Here is a 19,348-nt window from a genome sequence, read left to right as displayed (position 1 = left end):
CGACAAAAGATTAGCTGTATGTGTCATCAGAAAAGAGCAGATGAGCAGAAATGCTTTTTAGTCCACTTTGTCCTCCTGCAGCTTGTTCAAAAATTACATTTTCATTATTTCAGAGAAGGTTAAGTACAGTAAAAGGGTACAATTGAGTACCAATACTAAATTCCAGGTACTGGGAATGGTACCGGTTGAAATGAGAATGGTACCCAACCCTGCTCCTGAGGGAAGTATCAGACTTTTTAGCTGCTAAATGCTTCACTATGTTCGCCAGATAAAGTACAGTTAGTTTATCAGAGCATTCAGTGACAGCTGCCTGCTGCTAGTTGCAGAGTGAATCAAAATAGTAAAGTTATGCGTCGTAAAACCTAAACAGTGAGTTGAAAGATACTAACTATGGGCTTGTCAGTATGAGCGGCACCTTTCACATTACACATTAAAGTCATCTGACCATTGTTATTATAAAAATATTGATTACAGAAGCTTTAAGTTTCTTTTTATGTTTTTTGCATGTATCTGGATAAACAACATATATTTAGTTTTTGTTATTTCCACACTCATATTCTGACAGCCACTTCCCCTCCGGGGTTTAGGGTTAGAGCTCCACTATGAAAACAAAACACACCCAAAACCAACTCATCCCTCACAGCCAGGGAAACCCGAGTCACGATTTAATGTGTGAAAGGAAAACAGAGCCCTAAAGAATAATTACAAAAGTAACTTTTTAAAAAATCTTTGGGGGATTGACTCATTTCTCATCTGTCACTGATGTACTAGCAGAGAGATGACACTTAAGTGGCGAGCCAAACAGTTATTAAGAGTGGAGAACATTGAGTAAAAGCGTAAATAAGCGGTCTCTGCTTTGATTTGCATTTTTATTGGTTTATGCAATTAGAAGAAATCAGTAGAAAATATTAAGTGAAACATTTCATGAAAGAAATGTCAGCAGAAATTTAATTAAAGAAGAAATTCTTTTAAGGAGGCTTCAGTTTGGGTTGTCTGTACTCCTCAAGAGAAAGACATGTGAAAGTAAGACATGTGACACGCACAAACCATGTGTATAATGTGGGACACTAAAGGTACATTAAACTGCCTTCATCACCACACTGTTCACGGTGGCCATTGTCCGATCACACATGATGTCATGGGTTACACGGAGCTTCAATTAATTTCAAACGTCAGTTTTTGTTTACATTTGAGAGTATAAATTTAAGATGGTATGACATTTAATTTATTTTCTTGAAAAAATATTTGAACCAACTCACATTCCGCAACTGTGTTTGCATATATATGTAAGATTTAACGACATGCAGCAACGGTTGTGCTGAAATCGGGGACATTGCAGTTCATTGTCGGTACCTGTATACAAAGATGGACTACATGCCAGCTCCCTAAAAGTGAATCAAAGGTCATAAACCCCGCCCCCTCCATGTTAGCAGATGTGGGCCAAACTACATGTGACACAAGATGGTTTCTGTCATTTTAGATTGTTCTTATCACATTTAAGTAGCTGTTAGATGCTATAAAAGGGGTTTGACATCCTGATTGACAACTGTAATTGTCTCATAATTACTGGGTCAGACGGGTGTATGAGCGGGACCTCCATATCGGGTTCCACCCACTGACACTATTGCAGACTCTGGCTCCAAATGATGTCACCAGTGCAAGATGGCAGCACCCATGTCCGGGATATTTTGGCTTCATTTTTGTACAGTGGGACGAAGTGGAGACACGTGGTCCATATTTGTATAATAAATATCCACATGGTGATGCTAATTCTTTATTAAAGAAACCTGAGATCACTCTTGTTTTCCAAAGCCAAGCAGTTTCAAACCTAAAGCTGTTAAGTGAAGTTGATTCTAAACACACATTAAACACACATTAAACATGGCTTAATAGCGACAGTTTCAAACATAAGTACACAAATCGGCTTCACTATAACTCGCAGCATTCAGACAAAGCAATTGTCTTTATCTGGACACATTTTCCCCACAAATTCAATATGCTAATGTTATTAGCACAAGCCTATGGCATTTTACATTGTATAAATTAGGGCTGTCCTGAATACCATTTTGTAACATTTGGACCTTCGACAGAATTTACAATGAATATTCGAATATTCGTTCACAGCGGCGGAGGGGGGGTTGGGGGGAGTGTACTCCGGGGTTTTTTTCGGACCTAATTGTATTGCGGAGTTTTGCACAGTGGGGACCGGATCTTTGCTCTCAAACCACAAAAAAATGTGATGGCACAACAGTCTCCTTCAGTACATTATTTTATGCTTTCTTTTGATTTTCACATTGGCTATTCATCCTGTTTAATTTGTCTTCTGATCAAATCGGAACCGTTGAAACAAGTTGTAGGAAGCCTCTGCAAGTAATTGGTTGCTGGCAGACACTCTGTGCTGCAATAAAATGGTTAATCAGCAGTGCCGTGCACTGTAGAGCCGATGTGCTGCTGGTTCTGCCGGACTGAATAGAATATAATGTCTATAGCCTTACTGTTGTGTGTACAGCCTTTATAGACTGAGCTGAGTAGTGATGCGCGGGTCAACCCGTAACCCGCGGGACCCGCAAATGGACCTGCGGGTCGGGCAGAAGTCGTCTGTTAAATCGGTCTGTAAATGATAATTTGACATTATTGGCTATTACTGTCATGGCATCCGAAGGTACTGATGCGTTGAGCAGGTGACAGTCCGCGTGTGTTTTCAAAACACACTTGTGTCACACACTCCAAAAGACACTTGTTGAAACTTTAAACAATAATTTAATGTACAAAACGGGGGAAACAAACGTTGACAAAAACGGTTCCATAATTCATATTAAATTCAAAAGATAACGAAAAACAGCTACAAGTTAGAGGGAATAGTGATAAAGTGGTAAAACTTGGCATTGATCCACAGCCTCAGACGGATGCGCTCAAGCGTGCCGTGCACACAAGCTCAGTTGGTATACTATATTTTCACATTTTTAACAATGCAATTTAAATGTTTTGGTTTTTATTGATAACCTACATTTACCAACAACAAAAAGATTACATTTAGCACCATCGAATACCAAATTTTCAAATACTTTTAATAATTTAGAATAATTTTCGAACGAATACCTACCCATAGAAACGAATATTTGAATATCCGAATATTCGGGTACAGCCCTAGTATAAATTAGCCTAGTGGCTAGCGGAGATTTCCTCTACTTGTATGTAGCCAGGGACAACAGCAACATTTAACAAAGATAATGCTATAAAATTCATCTCCATCATAATTTTAAAGGTTCACCAACCAAAACAACTGTCTTATACTAAACACGTTTTCCAATCAAATACAACATGCTAACATCATTAGCACAAGCCTATGGCATTTTACATTGTATAAATGAACCTAGTGACCAGCAGAGATTTCCAGTACTTGTATGAAGCCAGGATAAATCACACACACTTAAATGCAATTTTGTGGGGTTTTATTGTCTTCACAATTTATTGTTTCTTATCTGTGAAATAAAAGTAAAAAAAAGCTTTGTTTCCACTGAGGGAAATGGTTTCAGTGCACAAAAATAGACAGGATGTCTGCAATGCCGTGATGTTCAGTTATATTTCTGGGGAGGTGCACGTCAGGCTACAGCCTAGGCTATGGTGTAGGCATTGATTCGACGCAGAAATAAATCCTGCTTAAGGTGGCTGATGTGAAAAACGCAAATGGCCTTTTTTTAGTGCTGGTGTTTGATTTGTTCTGAGCTACCGTAGAACAACATGGTGCACTCCGCAGGCCAGGACCTGCTCTGTATGTAGAGATAAACAGCTCGTTTAAAGGTAATGAAAACACAATTATTCTTAGTTTCAGGTTTTAAACTTATATTAAATTATAAATTATAATTATAATTATAAACTAATGAAAACTTAGTCATAAATATTCAATTTCTGCCAATACATGCCCCTCAACCTTTAACTGTTTTAAGGAAATGTATCCAGTGAAATACTCGAAATGTTGCTTGGCTTCAGCTTCTCAAATTTTTATATTATTGTAATTGAATATTTTTAAGTTTCAGACTGTTGTTGGTCAAACCAAGCCGTTTAAAGACATAATCTTGATGCCTAATGATGAGCATTTTTTCACCATTTTTTTTTTACACTACAGATTAACTGATGCTAAAAATACATCCTAAAATGTGTAAATGGTTACATGTTACTGTGATAGAGGTAATGTTGATATCGTCCTGCTCCAATCAGGCCTTTGTTAAACACTGATCTGGAGCGAGTCATGAAACTAGGTCACATAACAGGCTTTGACCCATTCAGTCCAACAGCACGTGCAGGTCATGTCCTTGCTTTGGTCTGAAATTGATCTAAGAGTTGCGTCGGTAATTTCAACTATTTGGACGTGTCAGGAACTCCAGTCGGTCTTTGTTTGTTCAGTTCAGTAGAAAAATGTGTTTTGGGTTTATAAACATTTTTTATGGAGTTATGGAGCTGAAAAGTATTTTATGCTTTTGTCTGTGGAATGACTAAGTATCAAAGAGTTTGAGGGATGATGATGCACCTTCAGAACAGCTGTCGACTGTGCTTCCTCGCTCTCTGTTTCCTTTCTTTCCCCCAGAATGCCTCAGTGCAGCTCATGTCCTCTGCTGCTTTATTTTTCTGAGAGCTTTTTCTTCTGTGAGAGGAATGTCAAGTGCCCATCTCTGTGCATTTCTCCCCATTCTGTGTTTTGTTTTTTTTTAACTTGTGGTTCACTCTTGATTTCTGTCTTTTTCTCCTCCTCCAGTCTTTGTCTTCTTCGTTGTGTTTGTCTCGCGGCGTGCAGTCAGCCGGCACCTGGGACTTTATGTTATTTTACGTGTGAATCGTAGCACTGAAGCTAAACAAGTTTATGTGTTAATATTAAACATATTGTCTTTGTACGAGTGTGGCTTTCTTTTGTGTTAGCACAGGTAAATGTGTGTGTGTGTGTGAGTGTGAGAGAGATGAAGGAGGGTGGGGGGGCAGAGAGCGAGGAGGAGGAGGAGGAGGAGGAGGAGGAGGGGGGAGGAGACGTGGAGAGTCGTTTTATTAACGTGGCGACTCCCGCTAAAATTCAGGGAGTGCTGTTGCATCCAGCTGTTACTGGTTGCGCGAGGCTTCGTTGCCATGGCAACACAGCCCTGTGCGCCTGCTCAAGGTCGTTCATCCAGTTCTGAACTGAGCAGCGTGCTGCACATAGGATGCACACGGAGGGAGAGAGAGAGAGAGAGAGAGAGAGATGGAGAGACGGAGAGACAGAGAGAGGGAAGAGAGAGAAACAGAAAAACTACTTCAAAGTGACCAATCAAAAGCACTTCTGTGACGTCGAGCGCACACACACACACACACACACGCAGACATACATGCACACACTTACTTTCTTCAATAAAGAAACAAACAAAAAAGAACCCCTGGCCTTGGGGCTTGTAGGTTCTTTTGCCAGCTGATAAAATATTTAGCTGGTCAGTGGGAGACAGAGAGGGATACGGTGGCTGGAGAAGAAGCGAGCAGCAGAGCTTGGCTTTGTGTTTTCCTTTCTCTAATGGTGCATTGCTGTGAGGCTACCTGGGGCTTCTTCCACCTCCTCTCCTCTCCTCCTCTCCTCCTCTCCTCTCGCTTCTTCTCCTCTCCTCTGCTCTCCTCTCGTCTCCTCAGAGGGCTGCAGCATCCCTCAGGGGCTCTGCTGCATGTTTGCTGGCGCTGACTGGACTCAGTACATCACACATTGTACCTTAAAGGCCCCAATACATTGTGTGATAACCAGGGCTGCAGCTTTTGATTGTTTTATTAATCAAATATTCTCCTGATTATTTCAATCAATTAATCATTTTATCTGATAAGAAATACTTTTGTTTTATGGTAAATATACAAAAAAAAAAAAATAAAGCTGTTTTCTCATATGAACTCCACACAGTGTCTGCAGAAACATGCCGGTACATTTGAGTTTCTCACATGCAGCACACAACAGGAGATTGTTTGTGTCAGAAGCGTTCTCACCTGCTAGAAATACTCTGTTAGGTTTAGGTGAGGGTGGTGCCTGGGTAGCGCATGCAGGAGGCAGGACACAACGTGGATCACGCCGTGGTCACGTAGCTGGTTCATTATTTGATCACAGACGACGGAGTATTTTCTTATTTGTCTGACAATTTCAGCTTTGGCCACTGGTGACAGAAATCTATGAATCTAATCATCTGTGATTCAGTTGTGGATAAAAACACATTTGAGGCGGTCATCTTGGTCTCTGGGAAACACTGATCACCATTTTTCATCATCTTTTGTCATTTTATAAACCAAAAAACTAAATGATTAGTCAAGAAATAATCGACACATTAATGGACAATATTATTTGGGATCAAATTTAACTGAAGCAGCAGTGATTGATCGATCATATTGTCACGTTCACGTAGCAGTAATTAATCAGAGACATTGCTGGGATAAAAAGGAAGTTTTAAACAAGTTTTTAGTAAAGTAAAATGGCTCAATCAGTAATTTTTAGGACGTCGTAGCAGCTGTGACAGTGTGAGAGTTTTTGGTGAGGATGCACCAATCTGGCTCTTTCAGTCCCAATACCAACACTTTGGATATTGAAAGATACCAAGCACTGATCAGGGTACCAGTGTTTAATAAATAAGCTATATGCGTCACTGTGTGGAAGTGACTGGGATTATTCTTTTACATGTAAGGCAACATCAGGCTTGACTTAAGCATTGCTTTCTGAACTTTGTGAAACTATATGTAACAAATAAATATAAATGTACTGAATTGGTATTTATTTATTATTATTATTATTATTATTATTATTATTATTATTATTATTATTATTATTATATCTTTAGAATTAATAGGAACTACAATTTAAGAGTAAACCTTGTAAATGCAGCAACAAATTGGTCAAAACTTAGGAACTAAAATTTCAGAATAAAGAATACAACTGCATAAATTGAGATCAAAATGTAAACTTTATTGCTCATAGTTTATTAAAGTTTATAGTTTATTTTTAGCACAATTAAAGCACAAAAAGGCAAGAATGATTAATAATGACTAATAAAATACAGTGCAGAGAGAGGCAAAAAACCCGGAGGGCTTATTTGAAGCCTCCACCTGATAAAATTTTCACAAAGTTAATAAGAACTCAAAAGTAAAGAAAGATAAAGAACAATACATAACAATAAAATATGATTTATATAATAATAACAATATATAATAATGTATATAATAATATATAGTAATAAAATATCTGTAATTTCAACAACAAAACCCAGCAATAATAGTATTCCTTTCAGAGCAGAAAATGTGAGTGTGTGATTAAACCACATTTAAGTCACAAACTAGTACAAACAAACTTAGATAAAAAAAATACTACCGAGCAAAATAAACTGGTATCTAAATTCTTTGTAAATGCTTAGTGCAAATAGGAATTTAAATCACAATAAAAAAAAATAACAGCTGAAACTGTGAAGCAAATTTAATTGAATATATCACTCCGAAATCCAATATCAGTATCAGATCTCTAATTTTGAGATAAATCAACATCTCTCAGTGCAGTTTAAGGCCGTTACTTTGACTAGACATACAAATATTTTACCTAATTTGTCGACTTTCATCTATAACATCGGTGATCACACAGCGTCGTGGTCTGAAGAAACCTCACCTACATTGCTGCTGTGTAAACACGTGAAGGTGCAATAGCAGAAGAGCGCTGTCAGCGAGTGTTACAGATAAGCACTTGCCTACATATTCCTGAATCTGCCACAGCATCAAGTAAAGGCAACATGTGCTGGTGCCTAATATGGAGGTGGGTTTTCTTCCTCTGCTCCTGTTTTTCTCTTTTTGTTCTTCGCAGGGTGCACGCAGAGTTCAGCGGGACTTTCACAAACCAACTTTTCAGGGAGAGGAATTGTGTCGTTGCTTTGTACGGTCAGTGACGTGATGGTTGAGGGCCGACGTGTGTGTGCGTGGATCGTTGTTTAACAGAGAGTTGAAATAACCACAATCTGTCACCTTTCTGTGAGCCCCGAGCAGAGGAGCGCTGGATGTTAGGGAGAGGAGGGGGTTAGTTTCACGTTTCTCCTCGCTGTAAGGTAATAGATGCTTATTAAAGAGGTCCTCACAGGGGTGTGTGTGTTGGTCTCAGAAGGGGAGTTCTGTTTTTTTACTTATTTTCCATTGTAAAAATCCAGACCTAGTTTATGTGTTTTAGAGCTCCTTTAGGTGCCCGTGCACACACACACACACACACACACACACACACACACACACACACACACTCACAAACATTTATGGGCTAGGAGTTGAGGTAAATGTTACCAGCTGCAGCACAGCGAGCAAGTGGCTTCAACTCTGCCTGAACCCGGTTGTTACGTGACCACCTCCTCAACTTAATTCACTCCCATCCTGCCGTCCCCTCAGCCGCCACACCTCCTATATCACTCTATCCCCACCACACACACACACACACACATACACACACACACCGCCATCTCCATCCACCCGCTCCTCTCTCTCCAGTGTCACTAGCAGCAGCATCACTCATCTCAGGATAGTGGGAGAGCACTCCAAGGTCCGCTACCCCCACCTCGTCACCTTGGTGTGGAGCAGCGGGCCGGCCAAGCGGGCTTCGTGTGATTGGCTACCCCTCCGCCTCCCCTCCAAGTTCACGCTGTTGGTGCTGTGATGTCACAGAGGCTTGTTTATTCGTACCTCCTGTCAAGCTCAGTTGCAACATACTGTACACAACAGCACCTTGCATGAGCAACAACAATGTAGTGATTGCTTTATTCTGTTATATGGATCTTATTAGATAGCTGCTCGTCTTCACACAAAAACAACACCAAAAACTAATTTTGAATCAAACATTATCAATTAAACAGGCTATACGCCAAGTCAACAAGCCGCTTACAATATTATTGAAACATGAGGATTCAATAAAAATGGAAAAGTGGAAACTTGATTTCAGGAGCAGAAACTTAATAGCTTTTACGTTCTGTGAAGTCTCAGTTTGTTGTTGGAGTAGCTGATAAGAGCACACAACATAAAAGAAACCAAGTCGTCTGGTAAAATTTGATTTAGTTCCACTGAAGTGTTTTGTAGATTAAGTTAAGTTTGATGATCGTATTTTCAACATATGACAGGTTCTACAGGATCTCCCCGACAGATTAGTGCTTACTTACATAACAGTCAAATAATAAAGGTCCTCTGTGGGCATCAGTTAAACCCCTACAACAGATAGAGCTATAGAGCTATAAGTTTGTCCCCTTTCTGACATGATGATATAACACAAGCAGCTTCACCTATCCAATCTGCACCATCCCACCAGCAATAATATCAGTTAATCAACCTCCTGACCCTCAATCCGCCAGCTTCATGCATTACAGTAGCACAACTGTCAGGACTGTGGACAGAGACACAAACTGAGTGAGTGAGTGGAATAGAAGGTGGAAGGTGGACTATTGCACGCAACATTTTAGTAAGTTATTAACAAATAACCTGTGATAATTTAGATCCAGCATTAGGCAGCATCTAAGGCATTTCCGATACTGATATTGGTATCAGAACAACTCGACAGCCACAGTAAAGGCAACTTGTCCACTTACGCAAACAACCTGGGTTTGTCAAGTGATCAGTTCTCATCATATGGTTTGTTTACAGATATGACACAACCAGATGACCAGTGCTCACTGGTATGACAAAAACAATATGCGCTAGTTTTTCCACAAAAAAACTGTGTGTTATTTAGTGCTGTCAAGTGATTAAAAAAAATCAAATTAATTACATGCTCTGTGATTAATAATCTAAATTAATGGCATCAACTTTCAGTTCAAATGAATTATGGCAGATGTGTGGTCACAGGTGGACTTACTCAGTTTGTGTCTGAACGCCTGGTCGAGTGTGGCTTATCGAGGCTGCCTATTAGCACTAGCATCAGAGGCTGTGCTAGCTTGGACCTCTGGGATTGCTGCGAAATGCTTTGCATTGAGGTGATATCTCAGGCTTGATGTTCTCCGATGGTATGTAAATTCTGTACTGCAGAAGTAGCAGACAACAGTGCTCCTATCAACACTTCCACTGGGCGTTTTTTTAAGTATAATTGTTGCATTCATGGGGCCAAGCAGCGTCATCTTGTCTGCCTCCATCATGTGACAAAGCCACTGTGGTCTTCAATGACACACCGGGTCAAAGGGCACCAAGGAACACGATTAATCAGGGTTAATTTTTCTAACGAGTATTTTAACAGCCCTAGTGTTATTCCAAATAACAGAGGACTGGATTTTTATTTACCCTCCACCATTAGCGCTAATCTTGCTAACACATTCAGTTTTGGAAATGTTCATTACTAATTAGTTCATTCTCACCCGTTTAGTGACTGTATGAAACTCAACATCTCTCTGTGTCTCTGCTCTCTACAGCTCCTCAGCACATTATTGATTGATCCCATTTTGGTTCAGTAGGTGATATCAGCGCCTTTAACCCCATGAAACCGTTGTGTAAGAGACGTGCTCAGTGAAACATATGACTAAGGAGATTTTGAAAGCGTGCGCATGCCATGCAGAGAGGACGCAGTCTCAGGCTTCAGTCAAACTGCTGAATTTCACATTCTGCTGTAGACGGGGGACGATGCAGAGTTACTACCTTCACCCGTCTGTTTCTGCAGAGCCGGGAAGAGGAAAAGAAGCTCTCCGTGCATCAGCCTCGGCTCAGGCAGAGGGGAGGGAGCGTCTTTGGTTGAATCAGCTTTTCCTCTCTAACCCCCACCCCTCTCATTTTCTTTTACCGCCTCCCTCCCTCACAATGAATCTGTTAGTCCTGTGAGATCCGAGTTGTAGTAAACAGGCAGTGACATCTGCATGCTCTCTTCAGAGGAAAAAAGGGGCCAGAATTTAAATATTGATTTGATGCAATGTGAGACAAAGATTCCGGTTCCTCTCGTGTTCCTCTTTCTGGGAGCTTTTTATAGCTGTTGTTTGTGTATTTTTAGGTGTTGTCCAGCATATCAGACTTTATCTAAAAAGAAGGCTTCGCTTGTGTTAAGACTCTTCCTCTGCCTCTCTCTGTGTATTCGTGCATGTTCCCGTGTCTCAGTTAGACACGATGCCCAGGATGAAATATCATCTCTTGTTGGACTCGGCTGCCCACTCAGGTAACCGTCAGGTGAACAGCCTCAGCTTGCCTGCAGATCTAGAAAGCTGCTGGTGATGTTTATTGAACTGATCAAGCCTGACTAATGGAAGACTGACTGACTAATAGACATCACTGGTAGATTCAGGTGTAGTGTGGTGGAGGAAATGTTGCAGAGTCCTCTCCAACTGTTGGCTACCTGACTCCATCTACTGTGAAATCTGCACGGATGCAAAAAGTCACCCTTATAACTCTTATTTAGGCCTCTTTCTTGATGAGCAGTGTAGTGTGTTCATAGCCAGGTAAAAATTCCATCCAGTAAAACCAACACAGATTTCTGACGATAACTTATCCTTTAGTCTCTACAGCTGATCTCTCGTTGGATCATATTGCTTTTCCTCTCTGTCCCATCCACAATATCCTGTTCAGATTCCTTGACAGGAAGCACAACAAGTTAAAGAGGTGAAATGGTCTCAAAATGCTGCGTCATGGTGAGTTTAATGACATGCCATGCCACTGCAAATCAACCAAAGTGTCTCTGACCAAGGCAGCAGCTGCCTCTCGGTTTTTAAACTCTATTAACACTCCAGCAGCATCTGCTCGTAACAATATATTCACACTGCTAAGGAAACTAAAGGAAGAGGGCTGACATGTAACCTGCGGTTCAGGATGTCTTTACATTGGAATTGTACTCTCCTGTATTTTCATATATATTTTAGGGCTGCATAAAAAAAGATAGAATAGTGATAGTTTTAAATATTGCGATTTGGAGTGAGATTTTAGTGGGAATGGTAATTTTTGCATAAAAACAGTGACAGAGTAAAACTCGAGGGCTGTCTATCAGCTGCCTGCAGTCTCTGCCCTCGGAGAATTCACGTAATGACAGTAAATACGTCACACTACGCACAACCGAATCATTTGGATTCAGCCTCCGACTTGACCGCAGCTTGTTGTCACCGTCTCCTGCTGCAGCTGCCTGCTCTCGTTCACTTTCCAGGCGAGGCGCAGTTCATCTCAAAGAAGCCTATTGATGAGTGTAGATGATGTGATCCACGCAGTTGTTAACTAATCTCTAGCCCCTTTTACACTGCCAGATTTTCTGTGAATGTTGGGCCGTTTTGCCAGGAGGCTGCGAGCGTTTAGACACACAGAGCCAGATTGGCGAGTTGATCCGAGGTGCCCAATTTTCCACCTCGTAGGGTAGTCACATTGGCGAAACCCTTTTAGTTTAAACAGACCGAGGCAGCCTTCTGCAACAGGAGGCGCTGTTGAAGACTTGTGGGAGGAGTTGTTGATGACGCCGCACGTGCGAGCCACTGGTGGTGGATAAACAGGAAACAGCTGATAGCAGGAATGAGCAGCTAGTAGCAAGAGGGAAACGCAAACCTGACAGACACTGTAAAGATGAGCAACTGGGGAGACAAGGAATTGTGCAGCCTCCTTGCCCTCGCAAACGAAGAGGCCATTAACCGTCACATGACAGGAACGGTGAAGAACGGGCCGCTGAAGGACTGACCAGCCGTGGCTTCCCTCCCACGTCACTGTTTACGTCACACGCTGAGCTACACGTTTTGTTACTTGCTCACGCCCCCCATTGCCCCGAAAAAGGTGCATTCTGTATAAACAAAAGTAGGTAGGCAGCATTTTGCTGCACTCTCCGATTTTGTTTTTATACCACCAATGCTGAAAAAAGACTGATTGGGCTTTCCTGCAAATTTGCACAATTCCTATTTAAAAAGGGCTACTTACTTCCGGACTCTCCTCCTCTCACACATATGAGCCTACAGTGGTGGACTTGCTCCCTCCTTTTACAACATGGGAAAAAAAAAATTGCACACGAGCGAGTAGTTGTAAAAAATACTCGCACTCCAAAAATGGTCGCAAAATGCCACCATTTGGTCGCAGTCTGGAGCCCTGCATTCAAGTAATGCTGGAACTCAACTCTCTCCATTGTATGAGCTGGTTCAAGAACCTGTACGCTCACCAATATAACATCAGAAGCTCTGGCAGCTGCGTATATAATTCAGAAGAGCAAATTGCATGTGTGAAAGATGAAGCTGATGATGTTGAAAATCAAAGCAGGAGATGAAACCTTTTGACCCCAATCAAACTGTAGAGGCCTCATCGCACCGGCAAAATCTCCACCTGGACATTTCATCTCTATCTTAATTTGAGCCTCAAACTAGTGTCAGCCTGTCATTATTTTATAATTCAGCCTGTTTTCCCATGTGAACATTACTGATTTAATCCTGTTTTGACTTTTGGTGGCGGTGCCGCCCTTTTGTTTACATTTGCATCACGGATTGTACCTTTAACAGGGTGGATGTGTGTTTTCACAGGGACTTTTCTGTCTATTTGAATGGAAGCAGCTTAGTAAGGTCTTTGGGATACTACAGTAAACACACATTCATGGCGGAAACACACTCTACGTGTGAACTGAAAGCCGGTCTTTGCTCACACGTCTGTGACAGGCCTCTAGTAAAGGCCTTGTGGAGAGTACGTGTTAGCCCAGCACGATCTCTCTCCGTATCTCACCAGGGCTAAAAATAACACCATCTCCACACTAGACTTGCACAGAGAGAAGGAGGGAGGGAGAACACAGAGAGGGTGGAGGGAAGGGAGAAGGTGGGGATGAGAGGGAGGCAGAGTGAGAAAACAACAATCAAAGCAAGAGAAAGGGGATAGGAGACGGACGGACGGGGGGAGGTGGGGGGGGTAAATTAATAATTTACCTGGAGGACACTTCTGGTGCGACCTTTAGTTCTGATCAGTGGTGTTCAGCAAAGAACAAAGTGTTATGTAGTGTTGGGAAACTCTTTTACATGATCTGACTGGTGTTGTGTCCACAGCAGCCGGCCAGGTGTGCTCAGGTGCTTAGTGGGCGTTCAGACCCAAAATAGCACTGTGATAAAAATGCAGGTACAAGTGAGAAGATGAAATATTATCCAGGAAGGACAATTTAAGTAAAAGATTCATGCGTTTCACTGCACAGCAGGATTTGACAATTCTGGGAAGTTTTCCTGACAAAATAAGGTAATTTATAGAATTTCCTTCCTTGTGACAGATCGGAGGTAACCAGCACAGTTACCATGTTAAACAGTAATCTACCTGGCATGTGTGCTTGCATTTATTTGCTTTGCCTTCACAGTGTGACATCATTTTGCAGAAGTTAAACCAGGTCAACATTTTGTTCTTGTATTCTTATCTTTAGGGTTAAGTTGTAGAAAACCGCCATCAGGGACGACACATAGAGGGAAGCAGCTTTATCAGGGTTCCTACAGGTTAAGGCGAGTTAGATTTAAGACTTTTTAATGCCACTGGGAATAAAATTAAAGGCCAATTTTACAGTTACCAAAACTGACTGCCATATTTCAGAGTCCAGGGTAGTGCCGAATAGGTCCTCTCCTTCGTCAGTTGACCTGTATGATTGGTGTTTTGTCACTGTGTTCAGACACCACAGTATCTATGCTTCCTGTGTGGGCCTACACCTGAATGTGACCCTGCTGCTGGTATCATAGATGGGATGGAGGCGTGGTGGACACAAGGGTAGAAGAGAACAGGGAAGTACCTGGAATTTGTTGGCTGGTTTTAATGGCAGTTTGGTGTTTCTGACTTTGCATGAGGCATTCCACTGCCTTAAATCCCACAGTGGAAAGCTAAAAATACACCAAGCCTCGTGTTATGGATGTCAGCGGTTAACTGTAGAGAATATTTTTGACCGGTGACGCATGTAGGTCTGTAGGTTAATTTTGCTACTCTTCAGTTTAGTAGCACTGCTAGAACTGTTGCTGTACCACAACAAAGGTAATAAGATATTCATGCTACACTGGTTGGCCAGCCGCCGCTGTTCTGTATTGCGCACCATCCGGCTTGGCTGATAGCTAGCTAGCATCGCCGCTCATGCTATGATTATCACTGGCAACACAATACGACCCATGGTGGTCAGCATTACTAAGCCGCTTAAGCCCTGTTTCCACCGAGCAGTACAGTACAGTTCAGTTCTGTACACTTTTTTCCACTGTGAAAAGTTGTGGATGGTACCAATGGAACCGTTCCATACCGTCCCCATTTTTGGTCCCCACTCTGTTGGGGTACCTAGCACACACATCTGGTACTAAAAGGTGGCGCTGTGAACACTGGAGTCTGTTTGGTCAATAGAGGACGGTCACTCTGCTCAGAGCTGAGTTGTGGCTGGTTTTGAAGCTCATGTGACCACTGTTCATACTGTGGAGCGTTATATATATTCGTAAACTGTAACTAGGAAAGATACGGTACCGAAAGTGTTCGGTGGAAAAGGGCTTTTCTCACTGGGGCGACCTGGGGAGAGACTGAAGGGTGGTGTTACCTGCAGTACTTGCCGAATGAGTGGTGCCACTATCCAGCTCCTGCCTGCTTACTGCAAAGTGGGCAAGGCTAGGTAACCAATGGAGACTGAAGGCTGGGCAGTGGGCACTGTGTTCCCACATGTTAACGCAGCTAGCTAGCCGTATGTCAGCAAAGCCAACAGAAAATGAAATAAAAGGCAAAACATTTACATCACAAAATGTTATGGATAGCACTTTGAAATGCAGTGCTAAAGCTCAGTGAGTCAATGAAGCACCGGACTAAAGGAAAGTGCCTCTTGTATTCATTATATAATCTTATGTATTGACTTGTATCGGTTTCAGCCATGTCGCGAAAAGCTTGGATCGTGGCCGGAAACAATATGAGTTTTGTTGGTTACACTCTCTATTTGGTCAATTATTTTAAAAAACTGATGTTTTACATTCAGATTTTACCACACAACACCAGAAAAAAACTATAGAAAAATCCAACTTCCCATGTCTTAGAGTTTTTAAGACTTTTAAAAGATTGATTTCACACATTTGAATACCAATTAAGGCCTTACGTTGAGGTTAATGAATTTAATGCCCTTTCAGGACTTTTTAAGGATCCTCAGGAACCCTGTTCATATAACTGCCAGTCTTAAATAAGTCATCACTTTAGTTTATGTTATTTTCAAAGACTTTGATACAGTACAAAAGAATATGAAAATAAAGGAGAAATGAAAGGGACGTGGATGTATAATTATTTTATAGCTACTTATAAAAAATAAGCGAGGAACGTTGTTAACGTCTATCATACTCTTAAGTTTTCTCAGACCGAAAGGAGCTTCACTGTTTCCTGATCACCTCTCCTCACCTTCTGATCTCACTTCCTGCAGCGGCTCCACATTGAAAGCCTTTAGGTGTTTTAATCATCTTGTCTTAGTCAAAGAACTTTTTTGTTGTTTGCTTTTTTGCTGTAGAAGTCCGGTGCACAACACTCACTGGTTTTCCTTTTCATTTTGCTGGCTTTTACTGTGACGCAGCTGCAGGAAGTGTTGAATTAGCTGTCGGGCTAAAGGACTCAGTGTGCTTCAAATGAAGTACTTGTTGCATTGTCTCCCCCTCACACCTTTCCTGCGTCTGCTTTGGGCTGCGTCCCACAGTTTTTGGAGCTTTCCCGAAACAATTGGATGAGCGCACCCACTTCATGCAGTAATGGGCCAGGTGTGTGGAGGTGTGAAAGCATGCAGGATCTGAACTTCTCTCTCAAGCCGCCTTTTTTACTTCCCTCACTTTTCCTGTGTACAAATTAGTGTGACACCATGAACATCTCTGAGAAGGGACGATTTGTTGCTTCTCTCTGTGAGGGCAGGTTATACTCTACCTTCAGACAAGAGCTGCAACAATTAATCGATCAGTTGCCAACTAAGTTCCTTCACAGTAAGTCTCACACAACTTTCCCAACATAAATCACAATATTATAAGAATAAATATATAAAAGTAATAAGATATACGGCAGGTTATTTATACTTTTCACCATCACAATATGTTTACTGTCCCAAATACAATATAACAGAATACCATTATTCTAAATAAATGTGTCCATCTGGAGTTGCAGTCTCGCGGTTATATTTTCCATACAGTTAACTGCATTGCGTCTTTGGGTCCATTGATCCAAGAAAAGTGGGTGGGGCTTAAGCCAATTTAATGTAAGTATTTTGTGGGCAATTAACACAAGAGCCCTGAGCATATATCAATTGTTTTTCTCCAACCTCCTTAGGGATACATTGCCTTAAATTAACTGATGTGGTTCAGTTGGTCAGTCTAAAGCCCCTTTTACACAGCCTCTTCAAGGCAGAAATTTCGCGCCATTATGCTACCTCGCCTTTCTGTATATAAAGTACAATCATATAATGGGGTGACAGAGTTGTCTCGCCTCCTAGCTGGCAGCAGAAGAAGTAAGTGAGCTGAAACAATGTCTGTATAAAAAGGACAGCCAGCAGGACAGCATAGATGTGACATTTTGACCGGGGTTGGAAATTAGCACCAGCAACCAGCCAAATGCTATTAAAATACGCAATTGTATGCTAGATTTTCTTCATTTACCAGCCAAAAAAAAAAAAGTCTCCCGTTAAGCCAACAGAGAGAATTAGATTTACTGTCGTATAACCCATTCACACAGGACTAGTTGTGCCTGTGGACCTCTGGTCATTTTTAATAATTGTAATAATAAAACATAATGTAATAAGTAAAAATTCCACTTCAAAATAACAACCATATTTTGCTAAACAACAAAGTCGTGTTCGTTCAAGTCCCATGCGAATTGGCATCTTAATTGGGTCGTATTTAGGCTTTTTTTGTTTTTCTTTTCATTAATGCATCTTTTCCAGTAAAGAATTATGGAGGCTGCAATTATAAAGAAAAGCTCTGACAGCATTTTGAGTGCAGGAGGTTCATGTTGCTACACAGCATAGAGACCTGTTCACCGAAAAAGCAAATTCAAATAAATCGGAAGAGCGAAATATCAAAAGATGATAAGATGGATAATGTGACAGTGTGCGGCAAACTCAGTTGTCTTTGTTTGAAAGAAAAAGGGAGATTAACTCTGAACATCTCCGTAAGTGGTGCTGTATAGTTTTTCTGTCTTGAGTGTGCGCATCATATCCAGCGGAAAATGTCAGCAAATTCAAGTAAAATACAGACTTATCCTGTGCGAATGTGGAGCATGAAATACAGACGTGGGAGGGTTATTTCCGACACACATAACATTCCCAGGTGATATTAATCCCATGCAAGTAGGGCTTAAACTAGATTTTACAATTGAAAAAATTAATTCTCAACTTCCAAACCTTTCAAAGTTTGGCTTCTTCAGCATTTATGCCAAGATATCCAAGACTCTTCCCACTCATCATCTTCAATGATTTGAGTAATTTTTTAAAGGAAAAAAAGTCAAACTTTTCTGATTCCAGCTTCTTAAATGTGAATACTCTCTCATTTCTTTACTACTCTATAAAAGTCAACTGAATATTTTATGCTTTGAGAAACACTGATCTACACTTTTCACCATTTTATGACATTTTATCAATGAATCCACTGAACGATTAATCAAGAAAATAAACAACAGCTTAATCGACAATGAAGATCATCAGTTGAAGCCCTACTTGGGAGGTGGAAGGATAAGATTTGTAAGAACAAATTATGTCAAGCCTCAAAGAAACATTTTTACCACTTTTTTTTTTTTTTTTTTTTTTAAATCAGTTTAAATTATTGCTTACAGGAGTTGACGTTAGGATGACAAAGCAAAGCAAAGAATGTAAAACAGGAAATGACAAAGCTTAAACTGTCCTGAGAAAGTTGAATCTGTATCACTAAACTGGACTTTGAACGAAGACTTCTTGTGTCAAAAACAACATTACACAGGAGCTCACGTGTAGCACAAAGTTTATAACCCTGCCTGTTTCTCTGTCTCTCCTTGAGTTTCATCATTTCAGCTAACACGCTGACACGTCTGTTTGTTGTCACAGAGTTTATTCCTTGCTTTGCTGCTGTATGTGTTCTGTCGCTTTACTTGTCCTTTAACACCACATTGCTCAGAAACACACACATATATTCAGCTCTTGACTAGTTGGTACTAATTTGTGACTGCTATGCATTTAACCTTTGTCCTGTCACACTTCAGCTGCACAAAAGAACAGAAATATAGCCGGAGGAGTTGAGGGGAGGGGTTGGGCAACTTGTTGCTGTGTGATTACGCTGCTGTGACAAACACTGTGCAGGGTGTGTTTGTTTTTCAGTGCTTTTAGAGTTTGTATTTACCAACAAAAGAAACCCAGGTCTTGGCCGAGGGTTAGGGATACGCTGATGCTGATTTTTCCACGAGCTTTCCTCTGCCTCGAAGCTTTAGTTTGCTTCTTTGGCACAAAAGGGAGGAAGAAGAA

At 41.1% G+C, this 19,348-nt stretch overlaps 1 protein-coding gene across 2 annotated transcripts in view; it reads left to right on the top strand.

Moving 5' to 3' along the window:
• LOC117258217 (nuclear receptor coactivator 3-like) overlaps nt 1–19,348 on the top strand; it is a 94,735-nt gene that overhangs the window by 9,336 nt on the left and 66,051 nt on the right. The window contains exon 1 of one of the 2 annotated variants that reach the window (XM_078169891.1): nt 13,945–14,136. The exons of the other annotated variant lie outside the window; for it this stretch is intronic. The gene's annotated coding sequence lies outside the window, so the exon portion shown is untranslated. Of the gene's footprint in view, nt 1–13,944; nt 14,137–19,348 lie in introns of those variants that run through there. 2 annotated transcript variants of the gene reach the window in all.

Source organism: Epinephelus lanceolatus, chromosome 8, assembly GCF_041903045.1.
Source record: "Epinephelus lanceolatus isolate andai-2023 chromosome 8, ASM4190304v1, whole genome shotgun sequence".
Taxonomy (NCBI): Eukaryota; Metazoa; Chordata; class Actinopteri; order Perciformes; family Serranidae; genus Epinephelus; species Epinephelus lanceolatus.
The sequence above is the reverse complement of the archived record's forward strand: the minus strand, read 5'-3'. Positions and strand labels throughout refer to the sequence as shown.